This window comes from Spermophilus citellus (assembly GCF_964194105.1).
Source record: "Spermophilus citellus genome assembly, chromosome: 7".
Lineage (NCBI taxonomy): Eukaryota > Metazoa > Chordata > Mammalia > Rodentia > Sciuridae > Spermophilus > Spermophilus citellus.
The window spans coordinates 164,687,151-164,714,878 of NC_138188.1; the positions used below are offsets into that span (position 1 = coordinate 164,687,151).

General features: G+C 60.6%; 1 protein-coding gene and 1 long non-coding RNA gene across 5 annotated transcripts in view; one reads left to right on the top strand and one right to left on the bottom strand.

Moving 5' to 3' along the window:
* The window catches only part of LOC308653105, a 430,906-nt gene that overhangs the window by 7,634 nt on the left and 395,544 nt on the right, over positions 1 to 27,728 (bottom strand). The window lies entirely within an intron of this gene.
* ADARB1 (adenosine deaminase RNA specific B1) overlaps positions 20,572 to 27,728 on the top strand; it is a 107,669-nt gene continuing 100,512 nt past the window's right edge. The window contains exon 1 of one of the 4 annotated variants that reach the window (XM_081301481.1): positions 20,572 to 20,715. The gene's annotated coding sequence lies outside the window, so the exon portion shown is untranslated. The remainder of the gene's footprint in view (positions 20,716 to 27,728) is intronic. The other 3 variants (XM_081301479.1, XM_081301480.1, XM_081301482.1) reach the window with 3 other exon arrangements.

Sequence of the window (27,728 nt, forward strand, 5' to 3'; positions counted from 1 at the left end):
CAGGAGCCACAGTCTGAGAAGAAAGCATTTGAAACCAGCTGTAAGTGCCAGGATCAAAGCTGGCTGAGCCAGGAGCCTGCAGCCGGCACAGCAAGAGGACCCGCGGGCGCGAGGTGGCCCCTCCTGCACGCGGTGGGTGGGACCCTGGGGGCTGCCCAGGACTAAACGGCAGGCTGGGTTTGCCACCACACCACACAGCAGCGCGCATTCCTGCTGCTCAGACAGTTCATAGTTAAAAATAAAATTTTAAAAGCGCTTTTCTAAAATCAGAGCATTCTTTGAAACTTGAGAATGGGAAAAGGGCTTTTTAAGCTGTCACAAAACCCAGAAGTTCAACAGCTAATGAATTTGACCACACGCACACAAAAAACCAATTCCCGCATGGCAAGAGCTTTGGAACCCAAGTCAAAACAGACTAGACTGTTTCTAATCCCGCAGAGACCTGAGTCCTCTCATATATAAAGAGCTCCAGAAAATCAAGAAGGAAAAGAGTAACAGTAGAAAAGGGAGAAGGAATCGGTCAGAGGATTCACACGCCCACAGTGAAGGTGATGTTTCCAGACCACAGGAGAGAGAGTTCCTCGGAGGAACCCAGTCAGCCCCCGCCGCGGTGCCTGGCTATGGTTTAGACGTGAGGCGTCCCCCAAGGCTCAATGAGAGCGATGCAAGAATGTTCAGAGGTGAGAGGACCAGACTGAGAGCTGGACCAATCCGTGAGCGGCCGGGTGGAGGGAACTGTCGGCAGGCTGCGTGGCTGGAGGGGGAGGGCTCGGGGGCTGAGCTCCTCACTGTGCTCTCTCCCTGCCCCCGGCTCCGAGAGCCAGGAGGTGCTGCCTGGGCTGGGCCCAGAGTCCACCCGTCGGGGACGACCTCTGAAGCCGAGAGCCAAGACACACTTCCCTCCTGTAGGCAGCTCTCGTGGTCTCCGTGGCGCACAGTGGACCGACGGCCAGCACAGGCCCTGGCCTCACCGTCAGTGGGCACAGGGGCTCTCAGGGGCCCCGCGCTCCTCCTAGGCTGGAACCCCCTCGTGCCTTGCGCTGAGGCGTGAGCCTCGGTGGTTTGCAGGGCAGATGGCTGCCCGATGCCAGACTGGTGCCCCTCGTTCTGACCTGTGAGGTCTCCAGGCCTGGTTCCTGGGACCCGCTAGGGGGTCTGGAACGTGGCACCATGTGCCTGCTGGGGCAGGAAGGTGGGTCCACCCGGGGGTGCAGGCGGCGAGAGCGCGCCCCTGCTGCCTGGTCCCCAGCCCTTTGAAGGTATCATCGACTTTAAAACTGAGTGTTAGAAAATAAACGTAGGTGCAGAGCTCTCGCGTCACGTGGATCAGCATCAGGCAGGTGGGACAGCCCCAGCCCGCCCCGAAGGCGCCGCGGGACGGAAGGACAGAGCCCTGGTTTTGGTAACTTTAAAATCCCATTTTTTTTCTCTTTCTGACTTTTAACAAGTAAATGAGTCAGAACTAAATGAGTAGAAATGAAGTCGCATCTGAAAATCCAGGTTGGAGAACAGGGTTTGAAAGGCACCGCTGACCAGCAAAGAGCGCCCGAGGCTGGCGGGTGGCGTCCCTGGGGCAGAGGCCGGAGCAGGTTCAGGAGGGGCTCAGCCCTGGGCCTCTCCATCTTTCTAACAGAGAGGCCACAGGAGGGGTCTGAGCTCGCCACTCACCGGGCAGAGGAAGAGCGTCTGCTGCACAGCACCCAGCGTGTTCCTGGGGCCCAGGAGGCCTCCCGGCTCCAGCAGCCAACTCGTGCCAAACCCTGGGGACAGCTGGGTCACAGCACCCGAGTCCCAAGCGCCCCTCACTCCAGTGTCCTCCAGTGTGGTCCTGGAGCTGGGGCTGGATGGGGCTGGACTCCACCCATGGAGGCCACCAGGGTGCTCGGGGGAGCAGCCGCTTCTGGGGAGTGCCCCTGGGGGACGCTGTTGGAGGGGTGCTGGGGGGGGCACCGGGGCCAGGCTGGGAGGCCAGGCAGAGGGACTAGCCAGGGCAAGGGTGGGGTTCTGGGACACTGCTCTCTCCGGCCTCGGGCCATGGGAGGCGGGGTGGAGGGCAGGCAGGGCTCAGCGTGCCCAGGAGCGGTCTGTCTCAGCCATCGCGTTTGGAGGTGAGACCTGGGGCCGACAACCCGCTCTGCCTGTGGGGCAGGAGGAAGTTCTCCTGTCCCCCCCCACTGCCACCGCAGCAGCGCTGGGCTGGCCCTGGGTCAGGGGTCATGCCAGCAGGCCTGCCTGCTCTTGGGGTCAGCCCTGAGTCCCCTGCTGAACTCTTGCTGCATTTCAGCAGGGCCCACCCACCTCGCTGGGCCTGTGTCCTCCAGAGGGGCAGACCTGGGGCCCTGCAGCACCTGCACTGTCCAGGACCACCACCTCCCGCGAGCCCTCTGTCCCTTGCTGAAGGCTCCCAGGGCCTGGGACTGTGGAGGGAGTCTGTGGGCGTGGACACCTCTCGGCCCTCCATGGGGCTTCCCACTGGACGGCTCCACCCCACCTGACTTAGATGCTGGGTGAGATTGTGTTTGGGATGAGAGAACTTCTGCAGCTAACTTGGGGGCAGGACAGTAACAGACCAGGATACTCCCTGGCCTGGAGCTGGGGCAGGTGGCAGTGGGCCAGGACCCCAGCACCTGGAGGGTGCGGAGTGGTGAGGCGCAGAGCGAGACGGCCCAGCGGGGGCCTCTGTGTGTGGTGGGGACGGGGACTGAGGTGGAGGACAGCCCTGGCTGCAGCCGCTGTTAGTTGGAGGCTCCACAGATGTTCATTTCCAGCCTGGAGGTCTGCGTGACGTGATCCCTGGCATGGCACATCCCTGTGGGGTCCCAGGCCACGCTGGTCAGGGGCACAGGGGGCGGATTCCTCCAGGGCCCACCTGCCACGTCCTCTCTTCCACTGTCCATTGAAGAGCCGGCTGGCCAGGCCCCGCCAGATGCCGAAGACCCTGGCTGCTGCTGCTGCCCGGTCCCCAGCAACTCCAAGGACACAGCAGGGACACCCTGTCACCAGGAGTAGTGGGGGGAGCCGTGGCCGCGGGGCCTGCTGCGTAGCGTGTGAGTGTGTAAGAGTGGCCGGAGTCATTCAGGACTGACGCTGCCGGGGACGGTGACAGGGTGTGCACTGCGTCTGTGTGGGTTTGGTGTCTTCCACAAATGAGGTTCTGTTCTGGTTTGTTTTTCTAATCACTTGAAGTCGGGCGTGGTGGCCACGCCTGTCCTCCCAGCTCCTGAGACAGAAGGATGGCATGTGACATGGTGGCGGCCAGGCTGGGCAACTTGGCATGACCCTGTCTCCAAAGAAGAGGAAAAGAATGTGATGATTTCTGAGACAGAGACACCGTGAAGCCAACAGAGTCGGGGTGAGAGGGCGAAGGAGGCTCCAGGCAGGATAGTGTCCAGGCAAGTGGTGACAGTGGACAGCGAGCCCCAGTGAAGAGCAGGAGCAACGGGGGACAGTGAAGCGGGGAGGCCCCCTTGCCCAGCGTCACTCCCAAGGGGCTCAGCCAGGGTGCCCGAGGCGGGAGAAAGCAGTGTCCCTGAACCCCGCGGGCACACCCAGGGCTGCCCCTGGAGGGCGGGGCTGCGCAGAGCCTGGCGGGTGGGAGGTGCACGGGTCGCCCACCGCCCGTCCAGGCTGGCGTGATGGGTGCAGGGCTGTGACCAGAGCCACTTCCACGTCCTGACTGCGTGGCCACGCTCTCGGGGAGCGCACCAGGGCAGACCGCGGGCGGTTCTAGGTCTCTGGTGAAGACTGTGCTTCTTAGGCCGACGAGCGGTTGGATGGTCGGTGTCTGTTTCCACATTTTCGAAGCCCAAGGCCTGAAGACTGGGCTGCTTTTGGAACCGCATGGCCCTCTGGGGTCCGGCTGGGCACTCGCTGCCTACAGAAGCAGACCCCGGAGATAGAGAGGGTCCCCTGGAGAGAGAGAGGTTGCAAGGAAAATCCCAGATCTCATGGCCGTGGCTGGACCGCTCACTCGGGTGTGCTGGGTGGAAATGGTCGCTGACCAGGCGCCTGCTGCCGGAACGCGCTAGAGCCTCCCTGGGAGCGGCTTTCCCTCGAGTGGCCTTCAGCTGGAAGGAGTCCTTTCTCCTCAGCGACACTGAGGACCCGAGGCGGCTGTCAGCCGTCCTGTCCCTCTGTCGTCTCCAGGACGCGCCACAGCCCACCGGACAGCCATGGATGTGCGGGTGGGTCCCGCCAGGCGCCAGTCCCTCTGGCGAACATCAGCCTCTCTGTGGTTGAGTAGCTTTCAGTCACTCGGGCACAACCTGGAAACGCAGGTTGGATCACCAGAGGGTTTAGGGGAACAAGTGTGGCCAGAGCAAGTGGCCAGGCGTCGAGAAACCACAGGAAGCACAAGAACACGCCGGAAGGACAAGACAATCTCTAAAGCCTAGAAGCCACAGAAAGGAGCGCAGCATCCGCCCCAGAAGTTCTTCCAGGAAACAAACCTTCCCCGTCTTGAGGCCACCTACTGAACCTCGGTTGGACGGAGCACAGGGCGAGCACCGCCGTCCTCTGTGGGCCTGACGTCCTCGTCTGTCAGGCAGAGCTGCGTGGGCCCTGCAGCCGGCGGCCCCGGCGCAAGAACGGCTCCCCGCGGCTCCCCGGCAGCTCTCTGGGGCCCTCGGGGCGCCCCTGGTCGTGGGTGGAGACGCTGAAGGGTCTTCACCCCACCGAGATCCGTGGTGCACCTCGGTGGCTCCCACGGCCCCCAGACCGCTCAGAGGCCCCCGGGCACTGCCTCCCCTGACGTGCCTCCCCGGGGCTCATCGGTAGCTGGACGGTCTGTGTCTGCGCACTGGAAGGAGAGAGGACCCATCTGTGGTCCGGCGATCGCTGTTTCTGATGGGGCCACGGCCACTGCGTCTGCGGAGCTGCTGCTGGAGGCCTCCGGCCCCTCGTCACCCCGAGCCCAGACGGCTGCCCTACTGCAGAGGCCCTGTGGCTTCTCAGGTGCCACCTTGGGGCGGGCACCACAGACCCGCGTCCCTCCTGGTGTCCCACTCGATGCCGTCCCCACCTCCTGGGTGGCCGCAGAGCTGCAACCGGGATCCAGACATCAGCCTCGAGTGGGAGGGACGGAGCCCTCGCAGAGTGGCTTGGGGTCCCGTGACCTGGAAGTCACTGTGGAGGGAAAGCGACAGAGCCCTCCCTACGTCACCCTGAAGTGCCCAGCCCCCACAGTCTGCCCCGTGGCCACTCGGCTCTGCTGCCTGGGCCCCATGGCCCTGCTCTCGGGGGGCTGCTCCACAGCTCGCCCCACACAGCGGTGCCTCTGCTCCTTTACCCCGAGGTGCTGGTGGCAGCTCACGTCCCCAGCTCACCCACGACCCAGCCCCGTCTGAGCTGGGCCTGGAAGGGCCCCTGGACGCTGGCTTCTGAACACCCCGTCAGAACAGCTGTTCCCACAGCCAGGGCTCCAGGCGGCTCTGCTCTCGTGCAGCTCATTCCTGCCCTGTGTTATCCACCCCGGGATCTGGACGGGCGCCTGTGCCAGAGCTCCCGTTCTGACCTGCTGCTCCGTTCCAGAACATTCCGTCCCAGGGAAGTCTGAGCACATGGCTGGTGCTGGGGGGGGGGGCAGGACCAGCTCCAACTCGGGTCGGCTGTGCTCAGAAGAGGGCCTTCCAGGCGGGAATCCTGAGGAGCCATCCTTAGCCCCAGCAGAGCCCCAGAAGATTCTAGAAGGCCAGTCCTTCCCAGCCTGGTTCTCACTGAACTGGGATCCAAGAAACGGAGCCCAGACTCCGCTGCCCCCCGTGAGGAGTGACCTATCCCTTTTGCTGAGTGTCTTGTGGATTCACATTAAACTCCGTAGCGAGGAAGAGGGGGAGGCCAGCATCACCCGGGGCAGACGCAGCTTGCGCCACGCTCGTCCCGCCTGGGTGGCCAGGCTGAGTGGCCAGGGCGGGCTGCCGGTGGCTTCTGCGCACAGGAGGACTCTCGCGGCTGTTGCCGGTGCTGTGAGGAGGGGTGTGGGCGCCTCCAGCCCCCACTCCTACCACACCCTGGGGTACATGGGGCCACCAGGGTCACAGCGGCAAGTGACAGCCTGCATGCTCCCGTGCCCTCCAGGGGTCCTGAGCGGTCCTTGGCGTTTCCTCAGCACGCAGCTTGGTGGTGAGCTTGCCGTCCTCCCCTTGTCCACTGCTCAGGCTGCTGCGAATGTCCTCCGCCTGCCCTCCGCCCTCTGGCTGCCCGCCCTTTCCTGTGGTCTGTCCTGCTGCTGCCCTGAGAGCGTGGCAGCTCCGCCCCAGGTGGTCTCCTACTCCACCCTCCAGAGGCCTTGGAGGGCTTCCTGGAGGAGGCCCTGTGGGGCAGCCTCAGGGTCCTGGGTCCTCAGGAGACTGCTGCCCACCAGCTGGGCCGTCTGCCGCTCTGTGAGGCTCTTGGTGAGCAGCAGCACTACCCGGTCCCCAGGGCTAGTCCGCGGTCACACCAGCAGATGTGCAAGGTGCTGGTCTTGGCTTCCGGCCCACAGCAGCCTGGGCGGGTGGGGACCGCGGAGCGTGCTCTCCCTGGCCAGCGCAGGCTGCCCATCACCCACACGACAGCATTTCTCAGGTTCTCCACAGCTGCCCCTGGCCACCAGGTCCACGTGGGCTAGGCCAGGGACACGGGGACCAAAAAGTAAGTGGTGCTGACATTCTGACAAACAGCTCCTCTCCTGGAGCCTGGACTCAGGGCTTGAGTCCAGCAGGAGAGGTGGCCCACGGTGCGCCAAGGCCAGGGCTGCTGCCGTGCAGACCTGGAAAGACAGGGGTGGTCAGGAGGCGGTCCTGAGAAGGGGAACCTGAAGGCGCAGAGTGGCCCTCCTGGGGCTGTCCCTAGATGCCAGCTTGGCTCCGCGGCAGGTGCTGATGGACCTGGACTCCTGTGACAGCAGGGAACGAGGAGGCCTCCAGGAACGTCCGTGCAAGCTGGCCCCTGGCCGGGGGGACGCAGCCCTCTTTAGAAGCCAGGCGGAGAGCTTCCGGGATTTGTCACCTGAGACAATGGGCTCAGCTCTCGCCAGAAACTGGGGCCAGTGAGTCAGCTCCCACTGGTCCTCCGGCTCGGGCCTCAGTGACTGAGTAAGGCCCACAAACTGGACAAGCCGCCCGGCTCAGTCTGCCTATGTGAAATTTCCGTCTCACCCTAAAACTCCCTCTCAGAGACACCCCGTGATGTTTGGCCAGATTTCTGGATGCCCATGGCCCAGAGAAGTTGCATGTAAAATTAGCCACACAGCAGCCAGGTGGCTGCGAGGCCCCTTCATCCCGCCAGCGCAGGGGCCCCTCAAAACGAAGTCCAGAGCAAGTTATGCCCTCCTTCCCAAGCCCACTGTGGGGTGCAGAGGCTGGCCCAGCCCTCAGGCCACCCCAGGCCCATCACGCCCACGCCAACCCACCTGCCTATCACGGGGTTCCACCTGCCCAGAGTCTGGCCTCTTCTGCCAGGTGCCCGGGCTGGCCTCCGCTGCCTACAACAGGGGCAGCTCCAGCTGCAGGCCCCTTCCACGGCCTGGCACCCCACCCTGGCACCTGCTGCCCCATGGAGGGAGCCCTTGCTGACAGTCTGTGGGCAGCAGTGGGGTCTGGCTCCTGACTGACCGAGGACCTTCTCCACTGTTGGCCAGCAAGGCTGGACCCAGGAAGGTTCAGTTGGGCCCTGCGGGCGCCATGGAGTGGCAGCTCTGCCTCCGGGTCTGAGGAGCCCACCCAGCTGGCCTGCAGGCTGAGCCCCCTCTGGGCATTCCCTGGTGGGGATGGAGCCCGGCCACCCTCCCGGCTGGTGCTGCCCATCTCGAAGCCTGGTGGCCAGCAAGGGGCCCACCCTCTGCACCCTGCACCGGCTCTTGGCTCCGCCTGGATGGCTGCGGCCCAGCTCTGCCTGGGCTCCCCCCTTCCTGCCTGGCGTGCTGTCCCTCCAACCAGGCTCCCTCCCTCCCGCCTCGCTCCCCAAGCTCGGCTTCCCTGCTTCACGCAGCTCCCTGGTCCAGCCCCTGCCTTGCTGCCTGGCTATGCTTCCAAGGGGCACTCGTGACCAGTGGTCCACTCAGAACCCAGACACGTCCAGGTTTGTGCCCGCCATCCCGAGGCTGGCAGTGCCTGCTGCCAGTGGTGTCAACTAGGACCTGGAGAGTGCTGGGGCTGGGAGCAGCAGCAAAGAGCGGGCCAAGAAGGACCCTGAGTCTGGTGGCTGTGGCCTCCAACTCTCCAGGGGCTGGGAGGGACCCTGTCACCTGTCTTCTTATACTGTTTGGGTTTGGTCCAGCAATAATAGCCTATTCAGAGAATTAAATTGAAATCTCTTTTTAATTAAAATCCGACGGCTGGGGTGGGGCTCAGAGGTAAAGCCTCTGTGTGGCAGGCACGAGGCCGTCCCAGCACCACAGCTGCCCAGGGTGGGTGTGAGGAGGGCCAGCAGGGCTGTGCAGAGCTCACGCTGCCCAGCTTGGCCCAGCACTGCGTCCCACATCCAGGAGACGGTGGTGCGCACAGAGCTCGGGATCGGTGGGACCCTGGGTCCTCTCCCTGACTCCCCGACCTGCCCCCGGGGGCTGCTTGCTGGTAGGAGCAGCTCCTGGTGTTGGGCCGAGTGTCTGTCCTTCCCTACGGACATGGGACAGGGCTGGCTGGGTGAGGGGCGGTGTGAGAAGTCCTCGGCCTGACTCCGGGGCAGGAGAGTCCTTGCTGAGGAGCAGGCTCTGGGCTGCGCAGGCTGCTGTCCGGAGGTGCTGGGTCCACTGAGTGAGTTAAGGCCACACTCTGCTACGGGTCAAGCCCAGTCCCCCAGCTGTGTGGACCCTGGGGAAACCATGACGACCCTCCAGCTCAGTGCCTGGAGACTCCTGCCCCAGAGGTGGCTCTGTGACAGAGAGCACAGGAACACGGATTTTAACCAGAGACGGGCTTCCAGCCCAGGTGGAGCGGTGGGGAGGGTGTGTACCCCTCTGCTAGAGATGACCCCCGTGACCCAGGGACAAAACACGTGAACATGGCTTTCAAGACGTTGGCTGTCGGACGATGGAGAAGAGCCATCCTGGAGAGGGGGCCCTGATGGGCCCTCAGGTGCCCAGCCACCTGCCTCGAGTGTGGCAGGCTGCGGGGCGAGGAGGGCCGGGTGGGCCGGCCCTTGACCTCTGCAGGTTCTGCCAGGTCAGGCTGTCCCCAGGAGCCTGAGACACAGGAGAGGTGACCTGCTCAGGGGCGGAGCTGTGATGTCCCTGCATGTGGCCCTCTCTCTCAGGGCAAAGGTTGTGCCTGCCAGCTGGAGGCTGTGGGCCGAGGAGACAGCTGGACTCCGTGCCCACACCTCTGGTTTCCACTGAGCAGTGCCAGACAGGAGTAGGTGGGAGGTCTGGGCTTCCCTTCTGCCTGGGGCCTGTTAATTGTCTTTCTTCTTCTTTCCTTTTGTTTCTTTGAACTGGGGTTGGAGCCAGGGTGACTTACCCCAGAGCTCCTTCTCAGTCCTTTTTCATTTTGAGTCAGAGTCTCCCCGGGTTGTCCAGGCTGGCCTTGACCTGTGACCCTCCGGCCTCAGCCTCCTGAGTCACTGTGTGCATGTGCCGCCAGGGCTGGTCGTCCACCCCTCATTGGCCAGCATGAGGGGAGGGCTGGAGAACAGGTCCTGAGTGCTCAGGTGTGCACTCACCGGGTCAGCCGCAGGTGAGCAGGGAGCTCCAGGAGGGTGGTGTCCTCTCCCAGAAGCCAGCGAGACGCCCACTGCAGGCCAGCTGCTGGAGGAGGGGCGGGAAGGCTTCATCTGCCCAGCGTCTGCAGGCCCACTATGGACTGCCCACAAGGATGCCCTCCCCAACTGTACAAGTGACCTCTTGGGTCCTGAGGTCCTTGCAGACCTAGGGGAGGAGCTCAGGCTGTTGAGATGGTCAGTGTGTGGAGCCCGCAGCTGACTAGGGAACGCCATGCCAGCTGGAGGCCCATCTTCAGGGTCCTAGGAGCATGTGCAGCAGGGAGCTCTGGCCGCTGGGTGCAAGCTGGGGACAGGCCAGGTGCCCCCTCAATGGCTTCTCTAGCAGCCGCACTTCCAGGCCACCACCCAGGGCTCAGGCCGCTCTGGCCCCTGCCCAGACCTGCAGGAGCTGTGGCCTCGGTGGCTTTCCTGAACAGGGCGCTGTATGGGAAGGGGGTATTTTTAGACTCTGCCACGCGCGGCTGGTGTCTGGAGCACAGAGCTCCAGGCATGAAGAGCCCACGCTGGGAAGAGGCGCGCTGGTCCCTGCTCCCGCAAACCCAGAGGTCTTTTAAGGAAACCCCCCCCCCACTGCGGGGTTGAGTCATCTGGCTTCCATCTCTGGTCTCCTTAAATAACCAGACTCTCAAATTAGCCACGAGGAAAAAGAACCAGAAGAACCTTTTTTATTGTAAAAGGGAGGCCGAGCTGACCTGTGGGGCAGAGACCGCTCCATTTGCCGACATTTATCTCTCTTCCTGTGCCTTCCTGTTTCTTCTATTGGTGGAAGCAGTGTCCAGCCCCAGCAGAATGGGAGGAAGCCCAGGGATGGGCAGCTGCTCCAGAAGCCCTCAGAAATGGCCTCTCCACCTAGCAGGGGCTTGTGGAGGATGCGGCCGAGGTATTTTCAGGGTACCTGAAGGCAGCGAGCCCTGGTTTGCAGACTGCAGGCCCCACCAGCCATCTGAGCGGCGGCTCCTTCTTCTTAAATCCGGCTCTGGAGCAGTGGTTGGTTGTGTCTCACAGGAGGAACGCAGGCCACATGGACAGCAGGCCAGCCCCTGGCTCAGGAGTGCCTCCGGCTCCCACCGTGCGGCCAGCCAGCACCAGCTCAGGCCAAGGGGAAGGGCTTCCCTCCAGATGCACAGGAGAGAAGGGACAAGACCGAAGGACCCTGAGCTTCACCAGAGATGAGAGATACCCCCACAGAGTCAAGGCCTCTCTTGGTCGGTCCAGAGATAGCTGCGTCTTTGGGGTGGGGCAAGAGCAGACAAATGCCCCCAACAGAGCAGAGACCCGAGGTCCTTGGGGACCCCAGGTGGTGGTGACATCTGTGGGGGAACTGGACTGTGGATGACGGGCAGGCACGCTGGACGGCCAGGGAAGAGCCCCATCATGCCCAGGCCACCTCCAGGGGACGGACCACACAAGGACCGGAAGACGGGGACAACGCGGGGGGGGGGGGGCACGCTAACTGTGACTCAGAGAGAGGCCAGCAGAACTTGACCAGCCAAGGAAGCCACAGAGTTGGCAGCTGAAAACACGGAGAGAGCGTCTGTCCTGCTGCCCTGGGAGCCTGGCACCTCCATGTGTGGACAGTTCCTAGACTTAAGACAAAGGACCAAGAGGTCAGGTAGGAGCCAGCCAAGGACGCAAGAGATGGCACAAGGAGGGTATCAGACGGCCTCGGCACGAGAGGCGCCGCTGGTCTTCTGGGGCGCCCACTGCAGCCAGGGAGCCACAGTGAAGTCAACAGCTCCCGGAGGGTTTCTGTTGGTGAAGCCGAGTCCCCCTGCCACTCAGCAGGTTGTAACGAAGGCTGTGGTCATGCGCTGCGCTGGGCACTCGGTCCTTGTCCAGGGCAGGATGGGGTTCAGGGACAAACTCCCATCCCTGTCTGGCAGGCAGAGCTGGTGTCCACCACAGTATCCACAGGCCGGCCAGCAGACAGCGGCTGCACCCCCTCCTGCCTGCCCTCCCCGTCCCCCTCCTGCAGTTCACAGCCAGGACCCGGGCTTCCCTGGAGCCCTTCAGAGTGGTGGGCGTGTGACACACTCATTCAGACACACCTACTGGGACCCGTGGCAGATGCCACAGGCAGAACCGTGAGCAGACGCAGCTTGAGAGAGCCACCTGGGGGCGGTGCGCCCGGTGCTGCAGCTCCGGGTTGGGAAGGGGTCCCCGAGCGCTGGTCCCACAGGCCGCACTGCAGAGATACCGCCAGACAGGCAGGGAGCACACGCGCTTTTCCATTTTGGGAAATAGTCAGATTTTACATTCCACCAAAAATAGAAGTGGAATTCTAGAAAGCAAAAAAAGAAGGTGGGCTTGTGTACGTACGGGATTCCAGCCGACGGGCACAGACCGCACGCTCATCTCTCTGGAATGCGGTCCCAGCACCAGGAGCTGTGGAAGCCTGGCCCTGCTCCTGGGCCTGCGTTGGCTGCCGCTGCCCTGCCCCTCTATGGTAGGGTCCTGGCTGGCCCCTTGCCATGGAGCCATCTGGGGCTACCTGGGCCTGACGGCGGCAGGCACGCTGTCCCTCACCTGCATCTGAGGGGACAGTGACTAACGTGAGGCCTACCCTGGTCTCGCTGCAGTTCTGCCTAGTAACCCCATCACAAGTGCCCACAGTGGCCAGCACTGGACAGGATTATCCTGGAACACTGAGCGCCACGCCCCCAGTGGGTAGGCTCTGCCCCTGTGAGGCAGAAGCCGCGGCTCAGGGCTCAGACTCGCAGGTGCGCATCACACAGCGCTTAGACAGCCACCTTGGGTCTCTTTTTACCTGCTTTGTTAGAACATTACATTTTGTTGATATGTGATCTACAGATGACCTCTCTGACCAGAACACTGAGACCCAGGAAGGAACCTGTGTCCACTGAGGGGTCTGTCCTCACGCTAGCCAGGGTCACCTTCTTGTCCTGCAGAGAAGAAGGCTTCAGAGGCTCTTGTGCTCCAGTTGTGGCCAGGGCACCTGCGGATGGACGCAGCGGTAGGCAGCAGGCTCAGCAGAGCTGCACCCCAGCCAGGCCGTGGCAGGCCGGAAGACCTCGGGCTTCTTCACTTGTCCTCGTCCCTGTCCTGCATGCCCTGGAAGTAGGCTCTGAGCAGGCTGGGCACCTCCAGGGCAGGTTCCAAATGGGCTTTGTCCTGAAGCAAGGCTGGTCTACCTGGGCCTTCAGTCAACCTGACCGACCACGTCAGTGTGCCCAAGCAGGACCCCTGCGTCACCTCAATCGGGCAGAGGACAAGGACCTGTGGAAGTCAGCCAAGCAGGAACAGAGAGAACCTCCCTCCTCTCGCGGGGGACATCTACCTGACAACCCCACCACTGATGCTGCTCTTGGAGCAGAGTGGCTGGAAGTGTCCCCTCTGAGCCTGGGGTGGACGAGGATGCCCTTGGCCAGAGCGCTGCTCAGCACTAGCTGGTGAAGCAGACCATGGAAGAGAGCAGTCAAGGACAAAGTGACTGGAGACCCAGAGATGGCCGCCATCGATCCCCAGGAGATGGAAGGCGGCTGAATACCAGCTCCATGGGAGAAGCGGTTGCGTTCTTTACAAACCAGAAGCCAGTGGTCACCAAATAAAAACAGGACATTAACAATTACCCTAAGCACCAGATACCTAGGGATAAATCTAGGGGAGTGTGAGGTCTCCCAGGAGACAGAGAGCAGCTGGACCCGCGCCACGAGCAGGCGGGAGGCCTGGCCTGGCGGGAGTACTCACAGCTCAGGGCAATTCCAACAGAGGTCTAGCTGGACATTCGAAACTCTACCAGCCAATCCAAAGGTTCCATGGAAATGCAGAATGCCCAGTGCAGCCGGAAAAGCTGAAGGACAAAGCTCCTTGGTGGAGTCCAAAGGGAACTTGTGGGCTGCTTCAGAGCTGAGACAGTGGCCTGGAGCAGGTGACAGTCCAGGGAGCACGTGTGGACACCCGACTCAGTACCGAACCTGCGGAGAGCCCGGAGGTAGGGACCTGCAGAAAGGTGTGCTGCAGAGGCCCGTTCACAGAAGCCACCCAGGGCCCTGCGGCTGGCCGGGCGTGCTCCCCACTGCCGACACACGGGCAGCAGTCGGAAGGCCACACACAGAAGGAAAGATGCTGAAGAGAAGGCCAGGCGCTGTCTGATGTCATGCATGTCCAGGGAAAAACAGGCACGAAGAGTGGACAGAGGGCGGGAGGGCAGTGGGACACTCTGGTCTTGTTCCGCCCCTTGCCCTGTTGCCCAGGCAGACAGCTATGGCATGGGACATTCCTGTGTCCTATACCCCAACAAAACATGTGAAAATACAGGTATGACGCCCCCTCAGCCCCCCTCAGCAGCTGCCATGGCTCCAGGGGCTCCCATCTAAGTGTCGGCTCCACCTGGCATTTGGTTAAAACCGTCCACCAGACCTGGAAATGTGAGGTGGCTGCCACCCCCTGAGTAGCCTTCAACAGCCCCGGGGACGTCCAGCCCCGCCCTCTCCAGAAGCTGCTGGGAGGCAGGAGGGAGAGGGCCCCCCCACCCCCCTGGCCCAGCCAGCATGATAATTAAGGGGGAAATCAGTAAAACAGAGACCAGGAGAGAGAGAAGCCCTCGGTGCCTGGTCCTGGGCCGCAGAGCAGCGTGTCCCGGGAGCCAGGATGCTTTTGTAGCTGGTCAAACCAACCAGCCCAGCAGCCCCAGGCAGAAGGTGCCGACTTGGCTGGACTCGCAGACTTGTGCTCTCGACCGGTCCCAAGGAGGCCGTGAGGTCGGCAGCGCCCAGGCGCTCAGTGCGGTCCTCCGCTCACAGGGTGGTCTGTCCGTCAGGTCCTGCTGTCACGTGTGATGACGCCCTGGTCTGGCCTGGGAACCTGCATCCTGCGAACCTTCTGCACAGCCTCCTCCGGACCCTCAGCACCTGTGTCTCCTGTTTCGAAATTACTGAGGGTGGTGCTGGGCTGGGGCTCAGGGGAAGAACGCTCACCTAGCATGTTCCAGGCCCTGGGTTCCATCCTCAGCACCACATAAAAATGAAAATTAAAAATTAAAACCTCTTGGCATCATCATTTATTGAAGTCAGCCCTGTCCCCACTGACCTGCAAGGCCTCTCCTGTCCTGCGTCAAGTGTGTGTGTGCCCATCTTCACTGGTCAACGTGCCCATCTTGGGGCCAGTAATCAGAGGCTCCATCTGCTGCAGCTCCAGAGTCCACCTGACTGCTTGGCAGGGCCGATGCCCCTCCTGGCCGCTCTTCTTCAGAGTGTCCTTCCTCTCCTAGGCCCTTTGCCTCCGTACATACTTTAGAATCCTTGGAGCTGCGAGAAAGTCCCTGTGGAATATTGATGAGGATCCCAGGCGCTGCGGGTAGCGGAGGGGAAGCAGCCTCTCGAATGTGGAGGCTTCTTGTGCATTGATCGGTGTCTGGACAATCACAGGCTTTCTCATTGATTTTTAGAAAGTTTTTCTCCTCAAAAGAGCCTATTCTCCTTTTTGGATTTATTTTAAGTCCATACTTTTGTTGCTATTGTCACAGTGTCATTTCTAGGTGACACACTTGTTGCTAGAGTACAGACATCATTTGTGTGTGCACCATCTTGTTAGAGTCTCGTTGCACGAAGTGTCTGGCTGTAGGTCTTCCATGTCCTTCCCAGGGAATGTATTGTCTGTTTCTTCCTTCCCACGTCTCTGTGTGCGTCTGTCTTTGCCCCGTGGCCCAGGTGAGTGCTGCCCATGGCTGGGAACAGGCGGGACTCCTGCACCACTTCTGCAGAAGAGACTCCTCTTGCTGTCTGGGCTGTTTTAGGGGTTTTGCGGATATCCCTTGGCAGCGGAGGAAGCTCCCTTCTGATCTTGGTTCTCGGAGTGTTTTTCTAAATGTGCATGATGTTGGGTTCTGTGAATAGCTTTTTCTGCAGCCACTGAGATGACCACATGGATGTTCTTCCATCTTTTTTGGGGGGAGGGCACTAGGGATTGAACCCAGGGGTGCTTAACCATTAAGCCACATCCCCAGCCCTTTTTGAATTTTTATTTAGAGACAAGATCTCGCTGAGTTTCTTAGGGTCTCACTAAGTTGCTGAGGCTGGCTTTGAACTTGTGGTCCTCCTGCCTCAGCCTCCCCAGCCGCTGGGATTACAGGTGTGGCTACCACGCCGGGTACATCTTTGGACTTGCTGATTTGAGTAATGGATTGTGAAGTGTTGACTGAGAGTCATGCTCTTGGGAAGCCCAACTTAGGCCTGTGATCTCGTCATACAGGTTGATCCTGGCTTGCTGAGTGTCTGTGGCTCTGTTCAGGGTGCACGTAGGACTTAGGGTGCAGCCATCCAGGCTTTTCACCCTGGTGTTCCTAGGTTTTGAAGTAGATGGGGCTGGGCGTGGCTCGGAGGCAGGGGCACTGGGCTCAAGCCCTGCCATAAAACACATAAAAATGAAGTCAATGTGCCGGGAAGGGCTGGCTCACTGCTTGGTGCTGAACCCAACAGGGCACTGAGGCTTCCGAGCCACGCTGTCCGCCCACCGCCCGCGTTTCTTCTGGCGTCCTTCCCCTGGGGTCGCCCTCACCTCTCCGTTCCCCGTCTCCTGAGCCCGCTCCCTTCTTGCCCAGCCCTGAGGTTAAGTCCCCAGGACTTAGTCCCAGGCTGTCCCCTTTCTCCCTGCTCTACCTTTGGGTGACTGGGGCCTCTCCCGCTCTTGTAGGTCTGATGTGTCCCAGCGCTGTCCTCCTCTGGACACCAGCCCTCGGTGTGTAGCTAGCTTCCGGACACGGCCATCCAACACCCAATGGGCACTGCACGCTGGACATGGTCACCCAGCACCCGACGGGCACTGCACGCTGGACACAAGCCAGAAGGCGCTTGGCTCCTTCCCACCTTCCCTGCCCCACCAGGTGGTGTGAGCACAGTCCTGTCCCTGCAGCCAGCTGTCACTCAGCAGGCCCCTCTCCGCCTGTGCTGGCTCGGTGTGGAGCAGGCCCCAAAGGCCCCGTGAGCAAGGCACGGCCCTGACTGGCAGCCATGGGAGGTGGTGGAGACTTCAGAGGGCCCCTTGGGAGGAAGGGGAGCGGGCGTGACCCTTTCTCTGTCCCCACTTCCCCAACCCCTGGCTGCCATGATGTGAGACCACCAGAGCGTTTCTGCCGTAGCTGAGACCTAAAAGCAATGGAGCCAGCAGACCATGGGCTGAAACCTCCCAAACTGTGAGCCCAAACCATCCTTTCTTGTTTACGTTGTTATTCTCTGGTGTTTTGTCACAGTGCCAGCAACCTGACTAGCATGCACTGTTACCATCTGATTCAAGCTCTCTGCATCTAACCCGAGTGCCTGTGTTTGCATTGCCACTGGTGACTAGTCTGCTACTGGCTCCTTACTAATGGTGCAGACCATGGTCTGCATTTCCCCCTGCATAGCCTGTGCACTTTGGGCGCTGATCTAGCTCCCAGCACCAGAGGTGGAGCCTCCTTGGCTTAAACCAGGAACTGGCACCTTTTCAGTGAAGGGCCAGTTGTTAAATGCTTTAGCTTCATGGGCCACGTCAGCCGGCTGCATATCATCTCTATGCCCCACCCCAGAGGTTCAGAGATGTAAAATTCATCCTTAGCCTGTGGGCTCCCCATTGACCCACCTGTGGCTTAAGCACTGACGTATTCCATGTCCTGCTGGTGGAGGGGGGGGCGCTGGAGATCCAAGGGGCCCGACCAAGAGAACACCCAGTTGGAGATGGAAATGCCCGCCCTCGCCTTGGGCACCCTTGCCCAAGTGTCATCACTTGCCCCGAGGGCCACACCTCTGGGCTGGTACAGTCCGCAGGCTCCGCTCCATCCTGTTTTCATCCGTGTCTTTCTGTGCACCTGCCACAGGCCAGCCTGAGAGGTCGGTACTGTCTCCCTCTCCCAGGTCATAGGCTCCAGGACAGTATCAGCCAGTCCAGTTCATGGCCACGGTGCCCACTGCTGGTTCAACCTTGCAGGTCTAGGCACCGAGAGATCAGGACTGTCTACACTGAGCCAGCTCTATGTCCCAGCGCAAGCAGGGAGTCAGAATCTCTCCCATGGCTTGGGCTGGGAGTAGGTGTGTGCATGTCACAGTACAAGCAAGGCGGTTCCTGGCCATCCTGTGACCACAGGGTGCCCCAGGAGTTGGGCGGTGCTCCAGAGAAGGGGGTGCATTGTGAGCTTGGCAGCCTGCGTTCCGGGGTCTGCTACCATGACAAGTGTTGACTGAATGGCCACACCATTTGGGTTTTGCCAGTCCAGCTTGTTTTTAAAAATACAGGACAAAACCCATTCTGTCTTCAAAGTATCACAGATATTGGTCACCTCTTATTAGTATTTTTTTTCTTAAGAAACAAATCAATAATCTGTACCCTAAAAGTGCCCCCGAGTTGTCCTTTCTTGAATAGATTGGGCGGAGTTAATAAAAGTAATTTTTCAGTTGCATTTTTGGTTGTACATAGGGATACCCTGGACTGGGTTTGAGAAAAACAAGGCAAAGGCCGTCCTTGGGGCTGAGATGGAGAGCCACATGCTTCCGCCGGGCTGAGTCTGAGCACAGGTGACGGTAGCCTGGCACAGGTCAGGAACATACTCTGCCATTCAGAAGACAGAGACTGGACTGTGTGGGTCACCATGTGGAGATGTCGCAGGGGTCAACCCAGGGCCCAGAAAGCACACTCCAGAGCGGCTGCTGGGAGAACCAACTTGTGCTGGAGGCTGCCCACCTCACCAAACCCTGCCAGAGCCTCCTACAGAAGGAGTGGACACACTGTCACACCAAAAGCCCAGAAGTCATCCTTCCACAGAGAGCCCCTAAGCAAACGAGGGCAGAGCAGGTGGATGGGTATGGTGGGTGCTTTCCCCTACAGCAGCTCCCAGAAGGACCCCATCTGAATCCATTGTTAGTTTGAGGTCAGTCTCCTCAGACCGCCAAAAGCCATCTGTACCCCTGTGCACTGCAGTGCTTGGTGGCTTGGGCTCTGCTCGTCATGCCACCCACCTCTGCTGCAGGGAAAAGCAGTCTCACCGGGTTTCCAGTGCTGCTGTCCCCAACACTCACGCAGAACCTGACCCCCGTGGTTGAGCAGGTAAGGGGACTCACGGGGCTCCTACGCTCCGTGTGAGCTCCATGTTTTTTCCAGGATACCACGGTGGCTTTTTCTTTCACAAATTGTGTGAGACATAAGCAATGGAACAAATGGTACTCAGGCCCAGGATGCTCTTGGCCTTGAAGGCCAGCAAGTAGATGGCCATGCTCACCAGGCTACTCCAGGCCCTGGTGCTTCACCCCAGAGGTGGATGGGGCACAGATGGCTGAGATGTCCTGGCTGGTCTTCTGGGCCCTCCCCAGGGCTCAGGGATCCTGAAGGCACTGCTTAGGCTCGCCCATGCTCTGTGCCACTGCTGGCTCCCGTCTTGGCCCCTGGTGGCTGGAAACTGCTTGCCCCCCCCCCCCCCTTGTCAGCCTACAGAGGGCATTGGTGTGCCACTCTTCCAAGTCAGGACAGTTCCAGATAAAGTCAGTCTCTGGGGAGAGGGCAGCATCTGTGTGGGCTAACAGGATGGGATGACCATAGGCTCCTAGCTTGTCTCCCCTGAGCAGCTGAGCAGCTCCAGAGGTTGGTCAGCAGCAGGCTGGAGAGGGGCATGGGCATGGCCACCATTATCTCTACACTGCTGCTGGGGCAAGAGGATGAGATTGGCATGACCAGCTCTTTGTTTTCCCTGGGACAGGCCATTAACTAACCCAAGGCCTGCTGAAGACCTCCAGAGGTGGCCTCTGATGAACCACGCTTCCCTCGGCCATACTTGCATCCCTCTTACGTCCACTTGTGCCCAGCCAGTGTCTGTCCTAGCCAACAAGACACCAGGGACTAGACGCTATGCACCGGATGAAACTGCCTTCTTGTGGACAGAGCCTGGTCATGAGAAGCAGCTCCGGTCTGCCTGTTGATGGTGGGTGACCTGTGGCCTGGGTCCTCCCATGGGATCTGCCCATGGCCTATGTGAGCCAGGTTGGCTGACAACCCATGAGGCAGAGATGAGCCAACTAGCCCGAGCTGGCCCAAGCTGCTGACCCACAGGATCACCAGAAGCTACTGCTTTAAGTGACCAAGCTCTGGGGGTTTTCTGTGCAGAAACAGACGAGCACTCTTCACTAAGGAGCGTCCTGGAAGGCTCCCAGGAGTCCTGGTTTTCACTCAGTTGCCAGGAGAGCCCCTGGGGCACCGCCGCCTCGGGCAGGGTGAAGGGCTTGTCAGCGGCTGACCCCACGGCAGGCTTTTCGTTTCTGTCAGTGACCAGACAGATGCCAGGCTGCTGCAGCACGTCCTCTGGGGTCAGGGTATGCTCCAGCACTGGCCGTCCCAGGGGCACTGTTCTGCCACAGGACTCTGGGGCAAAGCTGCCAGCCTGCACGTAGAGTGCTGGCCCCATCCCTGGCCCCGGATCCGCACCGGCCCTGCCTGTCTTTCTAACTTTGCTTTAATATTAAAATAATAATAAAAAGCTTTACAATGCCTTTATCATCCCACGAACAAACAGAAGGGAAAACCAGACCGGTCAACAGCCCCGGCTTTCGGCGGGGACCGAGCAGAGCTGGAGGGAGCTGCTGCCCGGGCGCCACCGCCCCACGGCGCAGGGGACCGGCGGGTCGGCAGCGCGCGCCACGCGCAGGTGCGTCCGCACGGCCGCGGCGCCAGACCCGGAGGGAGAGCTCGTGCGGGCCGGGCGGCCGCCGCTGCTGCGGGCGCGCTCCGGGCGCCGGACCCCGCGCTCGCGCCGCTCTCCCAGGCTCCGCGTCCGCGCCGCGGGGGTCGCGCGGGCCGCCCGGCGGAGGGCCGGGGACGCGCGCGCACGTCGGCGTCTTGGCGTCGGCCCCGCCCCTGGGCGTGCGCGCGGCCGTGCGGGCGGGGCGGCGGAGGGGGCGGAGCCGCGCGGAGGCCGAGCCGGGCCGGCGCCGCGGCGAGCGGCGAGCGCAGGGTGAGGCGGCGCCGGGCCGGGCCGCGCGGGCCACCGAGCCCGCCGCAGCGCCCCGCGGCCGGACGCTGACCGCCGCGGGCGCGGGAGCCCAGGTGAGGGCGGCGGCGCGCGCGGCTGTTCTGCAGGCGCCGGGCAGGTGCTGAGGCCGGAGCGCCGCCCGGGCGGACCCCGACCCGGCCCGGCCCCGGCCCCGCTGTCCGGCGGCGGCGGGAGGGCAGGCTGCCCCGCGCGGAGGCGGACTGCCCGGCACGGCCGACCCTCGCGGGCCGCGTCCCCCCGGGATGCTGCGCCGCGGGAGGAGGCTGCGCCCGGGGCGACTCGTCCGCTCCCGGGAGGCGCCGTGTCCGCGTGGGATGCGCTGCGCGGCGGGGAGTGCGCCCCCCGGACCCGAGGCTGCGCGGCGGGAGGGAGGCTGGGCCCGGGGAGGGAGGCTGCGCCCCCGGGAGGGGAAGCTGTGCCCAGGAGGGATGTTGTGCCTGCGGGAGAGGCTGCTGCGCCCGGGGAGGGATTCGGTACCCCAGGGAGGAGACCGTGCGCCCCCAGAAGAGCGTGCACCCCGGGGAGGGAACCCTGTACCCCAGCGAGGGTAGGCTGCCCCATGAGGAGGGGGGACTGCGCCCCGGACAGTCAGCGTCCCTCGCGAGGGGAGGGCGCAGTGTCCGAGTGGGACGCGGTGCACCGCGGGTGACAGGGGGCGGGGAAGTTCCCTCGGGCGCTGGGCGTCTGCCGCGACGCGTTCCCTAGCCATCTGGGGCAGTTGGGGGCCCGAGGTGAATTTTGACGCGTTCACGAGGCACCAGGAAAATTACTGCGTCGTGGTGGTGTGCGAGGGCAGGTGTCAGATGGGGCTGTGGAGCTGACCCTGTTGGAGCGCGACTTGCCTGCCGAGGACCCAAGCTGTCCCTATCGATTCGCGGGAGGCAGACCCGCGCGGGGGTGTTCTGTTGGTGGCGAATGTTTTCAGCTTCCAGCTTCTGGTCTTACTTCTGATAAAGGCCTTTTTTCCTCCTTCGGCTAGCCACTAGGCCGTTCCATTCTGGAGCCAAGGAAAGGTGGCCTCACGGTGAACTTGCTTTATACTCAGCGCGGTAATTAAGATGATCCAACAGTGGTTTTTACTGTGAATAGAGATATGTATTTAGTCTTCCTAGTTCCCTCTTAAATTTATTCCTTTGAAAGGTGCTACCAGAGTTTCATTTTCCAAAACCCCAGGCTGGCTTTTGAGTAGCCCTGGGCTCTGCAGGTGCAGGGTGTCTCTGGATCAGCTTTTTGAGGGGGCTGAGACTGCTTTAGCCTTTCTGCTTGCTGAGGGTTTTTTGGTGGGAAAGGGGGAAGGAAAACCGGGAGAAGGTTGGCCAGTTCAGCTCCTCCTTGGAGGAGAGAGTCAGCTGTGCAATGGTGTAGAGCTCCCCCAGGGCAGATCCTCACATGGACACCCGCAGTGGGGGGCCTGATAAATATTGGATGAGACGTGCTGAGCTGGGTGCTGGGATCCCGCGGCTGGAGGGATGAACTCAGGCTTTAAAAGGAAGGCATTGTCTCTGAGCAGTGCCTGTTGGATGTCAGGGTTCCCGAGATGGGGCATTCAGCTACCTTGAGGTCAGATTTGAAGCTCTAGTTGGAAGGGAAAAAGGAGCCTTTCTGCAGGGGCAGTGAGAGCCTGATGACTTGCGTCATGTGGCCACTGCTGGGAGGCCACCGCAGCAGAACTGGCTCCCAGAGGCCACGTTCTCAGAGCACACCTTGGCTCAGGCCAGTTCACTTCTCTTTGAATTCATGTGTAAAACATTTGGACTACCGTTAGAGCTTTGGAATAAAATAAAGTTACGGTTGTCTAATGAATGAACGGAACAAACTCCATTCCTGTGACAGTACTTTCTCTGGCTTGTCATGTGGCAGCCCTACCTGGAGACACAGTGCTGGACACGGCAGAGTTTACAATGCCACTGGTAGTTATTACTTTCAAAGCATCACAGTTTAAAAATTATTTTATATAATTTTTGTAGAGTTAAAAAGATAGGCACGGGTGTGGTACATTCAGAAGGTACCCAGGCATGGACAGCTCCTTCTCAGTCCCCCTTCCAGTTACATCAGCTGCCACCCCCTTCCCAGCCATGGTCCAACATGGGCGTGGTGATAGGTAAGTTCTAACATGGTTGTTAATGTTTCCTTAGCAGTGCTATAGTGGATAGTCTTACACAAAGGTGCAAACAAGACCTAATTGTAGATTCTAAATCAGTTACCAAAATTCCTTAGCTGTAAGTTTTACGTGAGAACAGTTTTATTCCCTTAGGTGCTGTGATAGCTCTGTAAGTACATAGGACCAAAGAACATTATTTAAATAGGCAGTAGGTATTTAGAAATCAGCCTTTCGAGACTGATCAGTGAAATTATGCATCTACCAGCCTATAACAAACTTAAGGAAAATTATCTAGCTGAGTGGAAACCAGAGAGCTTGGAGAGGTCCAGGGTACTGGAAAGTTGGAGGGCCTGTGTCACCTCTCTGAAATGTGAGCTTCCAGGACCGCGTTCAGTGTGGTGGAGATGGTAGTACTTACGATCCTTTGCTTAGTGCTCACGTGTGAATGGGGAAAGCAGATAGTGAGGGTTTCCTAACAGTAGCACACTGAGACACTTGAGGTTTCTCCCTCTGCCTCTAGTGGCCGTGTTCCCAGGCATGATGCTGTGGGCAAGGGAGACACAGTGGCCAGAAGGGGCCTCGCGCTGCTTACTGGGTGGATTTTGCTTCACACTCTGACACCTGCTGGGCCAGGGCCGTGTCGGTTACCCTGTCTTTGCATCTCAGTTAGTCCTGCTGGCAGCTCTTGCCATCTGGTCACTCGCGAGGCGTTTGAGGAGGGTGCCCCAGAGCAGTGGCTTTCTGACCTTAGGTGGGAGGGGCTTGATCACAGTGTGGCTGGAAGGCTGGAGTGCTCCGAGGGAGTCCACTGAGGGCAGCTGCCTCCCCTGGGCAGAGGCTTCCGAGCCTCGTCTTGTCTTGTTTACACTTGGGGTCTTGAGATCTCATGTACTGGTGGGTGCCACCCTAGGTGTGGGGGGCATGAGTGAGTGTGATGAGGGTAGTTACTGACCATGTGGTGTTCCCTTTTGGGTGCGCAGGAGAATGCCCAGGAGATACTAGCGCTGAGGCCCTGAAGGGCCAGTGGAGCAGGGAGGTGGAGGAGGTTCAGCAGCTGGTGGGGGGCGCAGGATGTGAGCCGCCTGTGGCCTGGCGCAGAGGAGACTCTGGGCAAAGCCTCGACATGTGCTGGTTACCAGGGAGGCCACTGCCGCAGGAGCGGCAGGAGGGGGTGAGGGCTGCGGCGAGATGCAGCCACAGGCTGTGGCCAGGGATTTAGGTTTAATCCAGTGTGATGGAAGGCCTGGGGAGACGCCTGCATTTCTCCTTCCTCCCTCTCAGGGAGTTGTGAGCAAGGGAAGGACAGGGTCTGTCTGTCATCTCGACTCTCTCTCCAGCTTTCGGGTTATTAGGAGCCTGAGATCGATGTGCCTGTATGTGTAGTAATTCATTTAATTCTCCCGATGGTCCAAAGGGAGAGCATTATTGGTATTCCCATGGTACAGGTGAGACACCTAGGCACAGAGCAGTGAAGTCATTTACTCAAGGTCACATACAAGATGCACAAGCAGATTGTGTCCCTCTCCTCCTGAGTCAGCTCTTCCCACCTGCACTGCTGCAAGCTGGGCAGGTCAGCTGGGAGACCAGTGAAGAGACCCTTGTGGAAGCCAGGTGACTTGGCTAGTGCCTCGGCCAGGTGGGGTGGTGAGATCAGAGTCCTGACTGTATTTCAGCCCACATAAGAGGCCATGTTTGTAAGTTGCATTGTTGTCTTTATGCTACTAACAAGGGAAGTGTTGCCAATTAGAGGGTGACACAATGCTTTCCTGTCACTTAGCATTCGTTCACACTCATCAAAGAGCCAGACCTTTACAGTGGCATCACTTTGTTTTGCTTTCATGATAAAGGGGAATGTAAGTAAAGCACAATAAAGTCACTGTGATTTGCCTTCATGCCTGCAGTCTGGTTCCTCTTCATCGGCTCTCAGGGGTTCCGAGCACTAGTGCCCTGGAGGTCCGGGAGGCTGGTGTCTGGGTGGGGTTGGATCTTGGGGCTGGACAGTGAAGGCTGAGGCTGCTTGACGGAGGCTCCGCCCAGCAGTCCCCTGTTCCAGGTGGGGTCATGGTCCCACCACCTACAGGATGTGTGTCCTGGGTGGCTGCTGGAGGCTCCTGTGCTGCGGTTTCATGCCTGGGTCAGGGAGGAGAGCAGCAACTTGTGTCTCACAGAGCTGTGGAGTCGATGGACTGAGCTAGCGCAGAGTGCCGGAAATAGTACCTGACTAGCAGCAGTTGAGAGGGTTTGCTTGCTTATTATTTTTATGATTAGTCATCAGAGTGGAGAGGTTAGCGTATGGATGGAACTCAAGGTCGGGTGCAAGAAGAAGCCGGCCACGGGTGTATATGTGAGTCTTTCTGCACATTGCTGGTAGCTGAGAGAGACCGTAGGCTGGGCGGAACGTGGGGACTGTCGCGGGGACTGTCGCGGGCCTTCGGCAAGGGGCCCATGGGGTGGGGGGTGTCTAGCAACGCCTTAGAAGAGGGGTCTGGTGGAGAAGAGGCCTGCAGGAGGTCCTGAGGCCTGGAATCCAGAAATGGGGGCTGGTTCTTCATTCTGAGGAGTCGACCTTGGCTGGTTCCTGCAGGGTGGAGAGAGAATAGTGGGGGTGCTGCCTCAGGGCAGACTGGGAGCAGCCTGGGGGGACTAAGCTGGAGGGAGTCTGGTTAGTGGCAGTAGTGGCTGCACATTCCTGGGCCAGGGGGCTGATCTCCCCACAAAGATGTGTGGAAATGGAATTTCTCTTTATTAAAGCAGTTTCCCTAGTGTCTGGGGACATTGGCACCCTTATTCACCCGGTCTACACTGCTCAGAGGTCCTGAAGACCCCGTCCCAGAGTTCTGGAGGGAGACTCCAGTTGTGCACTTGGAAGGGCCACGTCATGCCCAGGGAGGGCAGGCCTGAAGTGCTGGTGCGCTCTGCCTGGTGGGCTGCCTGAGCTCGATTGTGGTCTGCAGCGCGTTGGTTGTTCAGGTCTGGGGTCCTGAGGTGCCCGTGGGACCAGGAGGGCCAGAAGTCAGAGCTGTTGTCTGTTAGTGCCCAGTGCCTCGTGGCTCGGGGAACTCTGAGGCCCCCACCCCTGGCAGCTCTCCTGGGAGCCTTCTCTGAGTGCCCTCTGTGACGGTACCAGGGACCGGAGGAGGAGGGCGCTGTCTGTGGACTAACTCTGGGAGGCAGTCAGGCAGGGTGCCTTGACACCGTGGAATCACCCTACCTGTGGCACAGCTAGAGTGCGTTAGAGGAAGTACAGCTGCGGTGGGTGCGTGGCAAGGTGGCCACTCTGCAAGGCGGGTGTCCCCCAGGCCAGTGTGTGCTAGGCCCACGGGGTGAGGACTGCGTCAGAGAGGACACAGCACCTCTGGATGAAGGAGCCGCGTAGGGGCACTGCTGGAGTTGTGGAGGGAGCTGGACCCCCATCCAGGCGGTGGGGCTGGAGGGCCGTGTGTACCAGGTGTCTGCGGGGATCTTCAGCAGGGAGGCAGGAGGGAGAACAGCGTCCCCGAGGTGCTGGCTGGGGTTTTATGGTAACGGTGGGGCCACACAGGGTGGCGGTGGAGCTGGGGGAAAGGAGAGGTGTGCACTGGTGTTGTGGAGGCGAGGGATCAGGTGTTGGGGACTGGGGGACCGAGTAGGAAGCACACCCCAGGCTCAGTTTCCATTGCTGAACACTCAGCCTGATCACTTCTGTGATCTCAGAAGGTGGCAGTGTCTCCCCACAGACAGCCCAGCCTCCTTTTAGCCAGTTCAGTGCTGACACTGTCTACCTGGGGACCGTGTCCTGTCCCTTGGGTTAAACACTTGGCCCCCAGGCACTCCTGCTTCAACCCCAGTTGCAAATCCAGGCCTCCAGAACTCTGACCCTGGTGTAGACTGGGTTCCTGTGACACCCTCCTCAGGGTTCAGTTCATTCTAGAGCAACTCGTAGGGCTCAGGGAAACATTGTATTTACCGGTTGTTCTAAGGGATACAGATAAACAGCTGCACAGAGATTCTAGAAGGGTCGGGAGCTTGCTTCCCTCTGAAGTGGGGTCTTGCGGGGTGAGCGAAGGGTGGGGAGCGGGGGGACGGTGTGACCCGCCTTGGGCTTCTTGGGCAGGAAGTGATGAGCCAGGAGTGGTGGGTGAAAGCCAGTCCACGTTGGTGACACGTGGGTCATAATTATGCAGGATCACATCATGAAGGCTGTCAGAGCTCTGGTGGGTGCGAGGTGGCTCCGGACCAGGGTGTGGCAAAGAGCCCCCCCCCCCCCCCCCCCCGCCCCCGTGCCCAGGGTGGGTTGCCCTCCAGAGCCTGAGGAGCGTGCTGCCTGCCGGTGGCCTGTGCAGCGTAGGCCAGTGTCTGGCTCTGGTTCAGCAGCACTGGCTCCTCCGGGGTCGGTCACTCCTCATGGTCCGGGGTGAAGGTCTCATTGGCATGGTTTTCGGGTGAGGAATTGGGAGCCCACAGGCTCCGGATCTGGGAAGCCGGATGGTGGTCAGCCAGTTAAGTGAGTTTAATCTCCTTGGAGTCTCGAGGTGCTCTCTGGGGGCTGCCATTCTGGGAACCGCCACCCCCCTTTTCCCTGTGAGCAGCTCTGGGGCTCCCTCCGGGCAGTGCCTGCCGGTCTCTTTTCTTCTGCTCTGGGCCTTCCTGTCTTGATCCTGGCCAGACCGGATCCTGCCGTGCAGACACACCCTGTCACTCTCCTGCTCCAGCCCTGCACTGCCTGCCCCCGCTGCCCCTGCTACCCCTTCCCCAGCCTGGGCGTTGGCTCCCGCTGTCTGGGGCTCATGGTCAGCTGGGCCTCATTTCTCCACATACTCTTGTCCTCCCAGTGCCCTCTGGGGACCAGTCCCTCTGGTTATCTTCACCATCTCTCCTCACCACCCCTCCGCCCTCCCTGCACTGCTGGTGGTGGGGACAGAGGTCTCTGGAGGGCAGGGTAGGTGCCCTGAAGCTCTTCTGCAGCCTTAGGACAGTGCCTGGCCC